Genomic DNA, 1,883 nt, shown 5'->3' on the forward strand with positions numbered 1-1,883 from the left:
TGTGCAACTGTTGTAAGCAAAAAGCCAGCGAAGTGCTGTTGGGCACCTACCATGTCTCCCCATAACTTCAGCTAAAGTATCGAAAAGGGAGCAATGGCTGCAGTTCCCAGGTTGTCCAGGATTTGGGGGGTGGGGGGAGTATTCCCTGTGGACTCCAGGAGCTACCTGGTATCAGGTGATGTTACTGAGTTCAAGCTCATACCACGAGTTTTAGGATAGCTAATAAGTCAAGTGACAAGGTGTTGGGGCAAGGAAAGCAACTTTATTCAGAAAGCCAGCAAGCATCTTTCAAAAGAATGGAATGCAGGCTTGTTTTATATCAAAGGGAAAGGGAAATGGGCGGGGTGTGTGGTTGATGGACTTTGCAGACATAGGGCCTCACAAGGGTTCCCAGGAAGACTGTGAAGCTTCTTTGTTTTCAGCCTGTTGATTCTAGTTGATGTGACTCCAGTTAAGAGGTTCCTGCGAATCTTTGATAATCATTCATTATTTTTCCACATACTTCCCTTATCTCCTCTGGAGAGGCACTTTCTGGTATGGAGCTATTTTTGTAAAACTCAAGCCTCAAGCAGAATTCCTCTAATGATTATCATATTTAGAGGCAAGACTCGGCAGAATCTATTGATCTGAAGGCCATGGGGACAAAGCAGACTTGACCAAAATGGAATAAGAGAGGCTGAGCATCTCACTCTGTCATATTAAAAACTTGTGAAAAGCAGAGAGCTCACACACAGCACCATGTTTCCTCTGGGGGGTGGAGGGGGGAGGGTGTTCTCTGCACTCTATGTCTCTATGTTCACTAGTTTGATTATAACACAAAGTGAAAGTAACCATGGCTAAGTCTGAGTTTATGAAGTGGTCAGTCCTTGAACTGAAACCAGACTTTGTGGTTTGGTCTCAATAAAAGTCCATTTTTACTTTGAGTTTAATGTAGTTATGGGTGTTCATACCAAAAAGATCAGGCAGGTCTTTAATATACATTATTAATGCTCTCTTTGAAATATTACTCTACTACATTTGTTTTCACCTTCAAGTACAACAAATTGCAAATTCCCCAAAAGATTTTTTTATTTAAATGCAGAATAATGGGCTCTTATCATTTGTGAATTAAAATCCGAGTAATTGGCTCACCAAATCTCCTTTAAATTGCTCTACATTAAAATTAAATGATCAGTAAGAGCAAAACTGATTTGATTAGGGGTGCCTCAACCAGAGACAAGAAGGAGCCTGACAGCTACAGGAAGTTGGTCACTTCTTTAGAAGAATTATTACATTTTGATTTTTTAAAAATTAGCTAAGTCCAAATACATAATTATATGAATTCTTTCATTAAACTTAACTTTGTGTGTGTGTGTGACTGCAGTCTGTATGCTGTGCTCCTTCCTCATTCCTGACAAAATGTTTAAATTGGTTAGTTGCAAACTGAATAAATTTCTGGAGGAAAAAAAAACTGCTTGGTACCCTCTCATCCAGTAATATCCATCTCAATGAGAATGCTTTTAAGACTGCTTAGAAACATTCATTTCTGGTTCATTTCCATCACTAAACCATTAGCTAGAGTGTGGTGGGGAGAGAATTCTGCATTCCCTCACATTTTGAATAGTCACCAAGTACAAAGCAGAGTGATGGCATATCAGTAAAGTAATTCCTGGGGACCCAGCTCTGCTCTGCAGACCTGCCCATCTCCTGCCACTGTCAGGTGCTACCAGGTATTTTTGTCAGGGTTGCTGGCATTATCAACTTTCTGGTCCTCCTACTGAAGATTCCATGTATGGCGTGGGCCCGTAAAACTTGTCGTCAACTTGCTTGGAACCTCCCAAAGCAAAAAATTCCTGCTGGACCTAGGATTTGGGGATTTTATGCACAAAAGTCACATGAGAGAC

This window comes from Myotis daubentonii, chromosome 2, assembly GCF_963259705.1.
Source record: "Myotis daubentonii chromosome 2, mMyoDau2.1, whole genome shotgun sequence".
NCBI classification, from domain to species: domain Eukaryota; kingdom Metazoa; phylum Chordata; class Mammalia; order Chiroptera; family Vespertilionidae; genus Myotis; species Myotis daubentonii.